The following is a 7,143-nucleotide window of genomic DNA, read 5'->3' on the forward strand; positions in this document are numbered from 1 at the left end:
CTTGATCTGAGATTGCAAATGCCTTAGCAGACCAGGTGCTCAGGAGCAGGAGCAGCAGAAGGCCATTGCTTTCACAACCTGCATGTGAGCTCCCAAAGGCACCTGGTGGGCCCCTGCGAGTAGCAGAGAGCTGGACTAGATGGACTCTGGTCTGATCCAGCTGGCTTGTTCTTATGTTCTTAACTGAGATCACAAGACTAAAACATTTTCTGTAATATATTGTACAGGTTGACTAAAGCTGAATATTGAGGGCACAATGCCAAATATTACCTCTGCATCTCACTTCCTGCTCTTGGAATTCTCTGAAATCCTCGATCTGCAGATATTATACTTCTTTGTGTTCTTCACAGTATACCTGACTGTAGTGACTGGCAATCTTCTAATCATTCTTGCTGTAGCCCTGGACCACCATCTGCACACCCCCATGTATTTCTTTCTCATGAACTTGGCCATTCTGGACCTTGGCTCAGTTTCTGTCATGGTACCCAAAGCCATGGCCAATTCCCTCATGAACAGCAGGTCAATTTCTTATTCAGGATGTGTAGCTCAAGTTTTCTTCCTCTTCTTCCTTGGGTGGTCAGACTTTTTCATCTTGACAATAATGGCACACGATCGGTATGTCGCTATCTGCAATCCATTGCAATACGAGACAATTATGCACAGAGGAGCCTGCATTTAGGTGGTGGTCGGTGCATGGATTGCTGGTATACTCTATGGTGTGTTACACAGCGGAGGAGCTTTTGCGATCACCTTCTGCTCCAACATGCTCAATCAGTTCTTCTGTGAAATACCCCAGATTTTAAAACTTGCCTGTTCAGACATGTATCTAGTAGAAGTTGGTTTGATAACATTTAGCTTTTCCCTTGGACTAGGATGCTTCATCTTCATTGCTGTCACTTATGTGCAGATTTTTGTAGCCGTGCTCAGAATCCCTTCTGTGCATGGACAGAAAAAGGCCATCTCCACTTGCCTTCCCCACCTCACTGTGGTCTCTTTGCTTGTATTTAGTGCCATCTTTGCCTACGTGAGGCCTCACAGTTCATCTGACTTGAATGTACTTTTTGCGGTAATTTATGCTGTAGTTCCTCCATTGCTCAATCCATTCATTTACAGCATGAGAAACAAAGACATCAAGAAAGGACTGTTGAAACTCTATGATTTGGGTCACTTTTCTAATGTAATTGCTTGCAAAGCTTTTCTACAAAAAAAATCGGGTTGAATCACCCTGTTGAGAGAATTCTTTTATTATGTTTTGTGCTTCATATGGAGTGCGCTAAAAAGACTAGGTTGAATTTTCTGAAGCACTTCAAAAGGTGCTGTCGGAGGGTGAAGTTTTTGGTTTCCCCTTCTCTCCGGTATGGTCCTATGAAGGCTGAAAAATATGATGAGTGTTGCAGCTTTCACAAAGGAAAGGATCCATCTCAAACAGGCACCTGTAGCAAGGAGGAGGGAGATTTCTTACCTTAGGGGTCTTACACCTCTCTTCTGAGGCTCTTGTCCTAGCAAATGTAGCCATCGTTCCAACCTAATGATTCAATTGATGGCACAGATGGTTGCTACCCAAGGACGGGACCGTCCTGTCTCGGAGCCCCTTAACCCAAATAACCACATCTCACTTCTGGCTGGGGTAAATTACTTGGCCATAGCCAACCGTTTATTGAGCAATAAGAAGCGTGAGATGCAGCATGGGGTTTGATCTGATTTTGGGACACTGGGCAGCCCCTCCGCAGGGGTGCCTCCCAGGCAAGCCGTTCTTCTCAACGCCCCCTGGTGGCTGAATGGATGCCCTTGCTGCTGCCGTGGAGCTCCAGCGGATGGTCAGCCTCTTACTGAAGCTTTGCTGTGATGCTCAGCTGGGCGATCAGCCTCTTGCTATGGCATTCCATACCACAAACAGGGGAAGGGGTAGCTCCTTAGCTTCCCTCTCCTGACCCCTCAGATCAATTCCCATGCGAAATTGTTTAGTTCGAAATGTTAAGTCGCCTTCTGTAATTTGGTTCTATTTTAGTTCTATGTAATTTATCATTGTTACATTGATATAATAATGTATCTGTTTATTATGGTGTTAGCTGCCCTGAGCCCTTTGAGGATAGGGCAGGGTATAAATATGAAGTGAAATGAAATGAAAAATGAAATGTGCCAAACCGCCTATGGCTATGACAAGGAAGAAGAAGAGGAAGAAGAGTTTGGATTTATATCCCCCCTTTCTCTCCTGCAGGAGACTCAAAGGGGCTTACAATCTCCTTGTCCTCCCCCCCTCACAACAAACACCCTGTGAGGTGGGTGGGGCTGAGAGAGCTCCAAGAAGCATTGACTAGCCCAAGGTCACCCAGCTGGCGTGTGTGGGAGTGCACAGGCTAATCTGAATTCCCCAGATAAGCCTCCACAGCTCAGGCGGCAGAGCTGGGAATCAAACCTGGTTCCTCCAGATAAGAGTGCACCTGCTCTTAGCCACTGCGCCACTATGCATTAACATATCCAAAACATAACGGAGTGGTGGACAGGCAAGTTGCTGGCTGGCCAGAGCTCATGGTGGGCACAAAGGCCAGGCCAGCCTTTTGTAGGCTCTGGCCAGGTGACGTTATGGTTGCCCTCTAGAAGCACGGCTGGAGCATCCGCTCTTACTAGGGTGGATGCTCAGGGCTTCCTCCTACCCCTCCCGGGCAGCAACTGCGGCTGTGGTGATTCACAGCCGCTCTTTTATCACACCCTTTTAGCACATTCAAAATTATTCGTCCATGTTTCCTTTGGTTTGCTATTTTGCAGTCTTCCAAGACAGACCCAGTACATGCATTGGGAAAAATCACAAATCCACATGCAATTTTATGGGAATGTAAAATAAAATTAGAATGTCTTGATATGGAAATTTGTATATTTTGTACTGATCAAACTTGTATTCAGAAAGAAATATATTTCTATCAGATGTGATGTATAATCTATTTTCCTTTATCCACCATTGTTTAACAGCTAGGATTTTTGACTAGAATATTTAAGGCCCTGGTTCAAGTCTCTATTCTGCCATCAAGCACACCTTTGGTCAATCACTCCTCAGTTTAACCCACCTTGCAAATTTGTTGAGAAGATAAAGTGGAGAAGGGAAAAACCAATGTTCATAGCATGGGCATAGGTAAGGGGGGTTTCTCGGGTTTGAACCCCCCCATTCATGTCCGAAGCTCCGCCCCTCCGTTTGTGGGTTATTAAAACATTTTAGTGTGTTTTCGGTTTTTGGCCTGCAGGGGGCGCATTGTTTGGGCTAGCAGCACCAAACCTCCAGGGATTGTTTGGGGAACTCTCCTGATGATATTACTCGGGTTTGGTGAGGTTTGGTTCAGGGGGTCCAAAGCTATGGACTCCCAAAGGGGGTGCCCCCATCCTCCATTGTTTCCAATGGGAGCTAATAGAAGATTGGGGCTACACATTTGAGGGTCCAAAAAAAATGGACCCCCTGAACCAAACTTCACCAAACCTGGGATGTATTATTGGGAGAGTCTCTTATTGATACCACCCAGGTTTTGTGAAGTTTGGTCCAGGGGGTCCAAAGCTATGGACTCCCAAAGGGAGTGCCCCATCCTCCATTGTTTTCAATGGGAGCTAATAGAAGATGAAGGCTACATCTTTGAGGTTCCATAACTTTGGACACCCTGAACCAAACTTCACCAAACCTGGGATGTATTATCAGGAGAGTCTCTTATTGATACCACCCAGGTTTTGTGAAATTTGGTCCAGGGGTCCAAAGCTATGGACTACCAAAAGGGGTGCCCCCATCCCCCCATTGTTTCCAATGGGAGCTAATAGGAGATGGGGGCTACACCTTTGAGGGTCCATTAACTGACCTCCCTAGGGCATAAACTTACAGAAACACCAAACCTGGAAGTGGTATGTATCATTTGGGAGAACTCCTAAAGATTCCCTGAGAAGTTTGAGTGCTTCTGTGGCTGGCACAATGGTGCACCTTGCCCTGACAGCAGGCACCCCCAAAATTTCCCCAGATTCTCCTTTTAAACCCACCCCCTTCGGCATGGATTTAAAGGGAGAATCTGAGGTCCTCAGTTTAGAAGAAGAGTTTAGTTTTATATCCCCCCTTTCTCTCCTGTAGGAGACTCAAAGGGGCTTACAATCCTCCTTGCCCTTGCTCCCTCACAACAAACACCTTGTGAGGTAGGTGGGGCTGAGAGAGCTCCAAGAAGCTGTGACTAGCCCAAGGTCACCCAGCTGGCGTGTGTGGGAGTGCACAGGCTAATCTGAATTCCCCAGATAAGCCTCCACAGCTCAAGTGGCAGAGCAGGGAATCAAACCAGGTTCCTCCAGATTAGAATGCACCTGCTCTTAACCACTACACCACATTGAAAGTGATGCTGTTTCAGGGTGGGGGATAATCCACCCCAAAACAGCATTACTTTCAATGTTGTTTAACTAGGGACCCCAAATTCTCCCTTTAAGGTGGATTTAAAAGGAGAATTGGGGCTCTCTAGTTTAAGCACCATTGAAAGTGATGCTGTTTGAGGGTGGATTCCAGCATCACAGCTGCTGCCCGGGGGGGGGGGCCTAAAACTCAGATTTTGCACCGGGCTCCATTTTCCCTCTATGCCTCTGCAAATCCCTGACCTCGAAGAGCTGCTTTTATAAGCTCTAGACGAGGGGCGGGGCTTGGGGAGGCATGGCCATGCCCTAGGTGTGGGTAGGGGTGTGGCCCCCCTGAACCCCCCCATAAAAATCTATACCTATGTCCCTGGTACATAGTCTGAGCTTCCTGGACCAACAGAAGGATATGTGCTTTATATATTCCACACTTTACCATGGTTTCAATTTTGTTCACTATAGTTTAGACAGCAGAAACATACTGATGTACTCTTCTGTCTGAGAAGGGTTTTCGGCTGTACATATGGTGGAAGCCTTTTGGGCAGAACCAAACTTCGCATAGAGTCTGTATAGAAGAAATTAAATATGCATTATTTCCTTAAATAAACCCCAGTCTCCTCCTGTTTTACCCCTCCTGCTCGTTCCACCATGGTATAGTGGTTAAGAGTGACAGACTCTCATTGGGTGAACTGGGCTTGTTCCCGCCTCCTCCACATGAAGCCTGTGGGTTGCCATGGGTCAGTCACATTTCTCTCAAAACTCTCTCAGTCCCACCCACCTCACAAGTTGCCTGCTATAAGAACATAAGAACAAGCCAGCTGGATCAGACCAGAGTCCATCTAGTCCAGCTTTCTGCTACTCGCAGTGGCCCACCAGGTGCCTTTGGGAGCTCACCTGCAGGCTGTGAAAGCAATGGCCTTCTGCGGCTGTTGCTCCCGAGCACCTGGACTGTTAAGGCATTTGCAATCTCAGATCAAAGAGGATCAAGATTGGTAGCCATAAATCAACTTCTCCTCCATAAATCTGTCCAAGCCCCTTTTAAAAAAAAGTTATCCAAGTTAGTGGCCATCACCACCTCCTGTGGCAGCATATTCCAAACACCAATCACACATTGCGTGAAGAAGTGTTTCCTTTTATTAGTCCTAATTCTTCCCCCCAGCATTTTTCAATGTATGCCCCCTGGTTCTAGTATTGTGAGAAAGAGAGAAAAATTTCTCCCTGTCAACATTTTCTACCCCATGCATAATTTTATAGACTTCAATCATATCCCCCCCTCAGGCGTCTCCTCTCCAAACTAAAAAAAAGTCTGGCAATGGCTGCAGCCTCTCCTCATAAGGAAGAGCTCTCTAGTCCCCTCAATCATCCTCGTTGCCCTTCTCTGCACTTTTCATATCTCTTCGATATCCTCTTTGAGATGTAGGCGACCAAGGAACTGAACTACAGTACTCCAAGTCGCGGTCTCACCAGCGGCTTTATATAAGAGGACATGACAATCTTTGCAGTTTTATTCTCGAATTCGCTTTCCTAATGATCCCCAGCATAGAGTTTGCCTTTTTCACAGCTGCCATGCATTGAGTTGACATTCCCATGGAACTATCAACTAAGACGCCCAAATCCCTTTCCTGGTCTGTGACTAATAGCACTGACACCTGTAGCGTGTATGTGAAGTTTGGATTTTTTGCCCCTATGTGCATCACTTTACATTTTGCTACATTGAACTGCATTTGCTATTTCCTAGCCCACTCACCTAATTTATCAAAGGTCCCGGCTTGGAGCTCTTTGCAATCCTTGCGTGTAGTTTCTCACCACCCTACATAATTTGGTATCATCTGCAAACTTGGCCACCCGCGCTACCCACCCCCCTACTTCCAGGTCATTTATGAATAGAGTTAAAGAGACACTGGTCCCAAAACGGATCATGGGGGGACACCACTCCCGACATCTCTCCATTGTGCAAGAACTTCCCATTTACCCACTCTTTGCTTCCCTGTTTCTCAACCAGTTTTTAATCCATAGGGGTACTTCCCCTCTTATTTCTTGAGTGCTGAGTTTTCTCAATAGTCTCTGGTGAGGAACTTTGTCAAAGCAAGCCTTTTGGAAATCCAAGTAGACAATGTCCACTGGTTCCCTATATCCACATGTCTGTTTACACCCTCAAAGAACTCTGAAGTAGGTTTGTAAAGAACCAGGATTTGCCTCTGCAAAAGCCATGCTGACTCTTTCTCAGCAGGTCTTGTTGCTTTTTCTATGGCCATTTCCATGGCCTCCGAATTAAGCCCCATGCAGCCAAAGAGTTCGCTGGCGGCGGTGGGGGCGCAATCATAGCACGCAAGCGTCGCGGGCTTAAGCGAAGCGGAGGCGACGACAGGCGGCGAAGCGGCTCGCGCCGCGAGACGCCTCTTCAGCCTTCCCCGCGCTCACGGTGATCCTCGTGATGCGCCTGCTGGGTGTACGCAGCCCCGCCTACGCTGCCCTCCGGAAGGCCTGGAGGTCGAGGAGGACAGTGTCGGCCGGGATCGCAACGCCAATAAGCGGCGGCAGCCAGCATTACAAATAATGGGCGAAAATGGGAGACAGCGTCTTCCTGGCGGCGCGGTTCGCACTGCGCCACCGGGAAGACGCTTCCTCCCTAACAACAACCCTTTAAAAGGGTTGTTGTTTAGAAGCGACCTGGCCTTGCCGCCCTGGGGAGGCGAAGTCGGAGTCAGATTACTTCGCTGCTCGCGTTGCGGCTTAGCCTGGCATCCTGTCTTGCAAACGGCTGGCCTGGAGTGCCGGCCGTTT

The 7,143-nt window shown here is 47.6% G+C and overlaps 1 pseudogene; it reads left to right on the top strand.

The window, feature by feature from the left end:
• Positions 1-244: 244 nt before the first annotated feature.
• Positions 245-6,916, top strand: LOC125427964 (annotated as a pseudogene).
• The last annotated feature ends 227 nt before the right edge of the window (positions 6,917-7,143 follow it).

Source organism: Sphaerodactylus townsendi, linkage group LG03 (assembly GCF_021028975.2).
Source record: "Sphaerodactylus townsendi isolate TG3544 linkage group LG03, MPM_Stown_v2.3, whole genome shotgun sequence".
In the NCBI taxonomy this organism is placed as follows: domain Eukaryota; kingdom Metazoa; phylum Chordata; class Lepidosauria; order Squamata; family Sphaerodactylidae; genus Sphaerodactylus; species Sphaerodactylus townsendi.